The sequence below is a fragment of the Urocitellus parryii genome, unplaced genomic scaffold (assembly GCF_045843805.1).
Source record: "Urocitellus parryii isolate mUroPar1 unplaced genomic scaffold, mUroPar1.hap1 Scaffold_562, whole genome shotgun sequence".
Lineage (NCBI taxonomy): Eukaryota > Metazoa > Chordata > Mammalia > Rodentia > Sciuridae > Urocitellus > Urocitellus parryii.
Window position 1 is genome coordinate 42,505 of NW_027554083.1, and position 390 is coordinate 42,894.

The following is a 390-nucleotide window of genomic DNA, read 5'->3' on the forward strand; positions in this document are numbered from 1 at the left end:
TAATTTTTTTTTGCTCCATTTTCCCCACAAGTGGTGCCAGCCCTTAGAACAGAGAAGCTGTCATGATAGCGCTGTCCTCAAAATGGCTGCAGGAGCAACCCCCACTTCATCCATCACCATCTTTTGTACCTGCCACTACAGGGGCTCACCTCAACTTCTATCTTTTCCTTACCTATAGCTATTGACAGGCACTTCTCAGGCTGAAGGATGGTCTTAATACAAGATAAAACTAAAGATCAGAGAAGAACAAAGAAACCATTTATTGGAAGTGAAAGTGTACTCTAGTGACAAGGGGAAGAAATTGCAGGAGGATGAAATTCAAGAGATGACTTCCAATAGCAATATCATTATTGGAAGTCGTATAATATTCAATCAATAGCTGTGATTTTT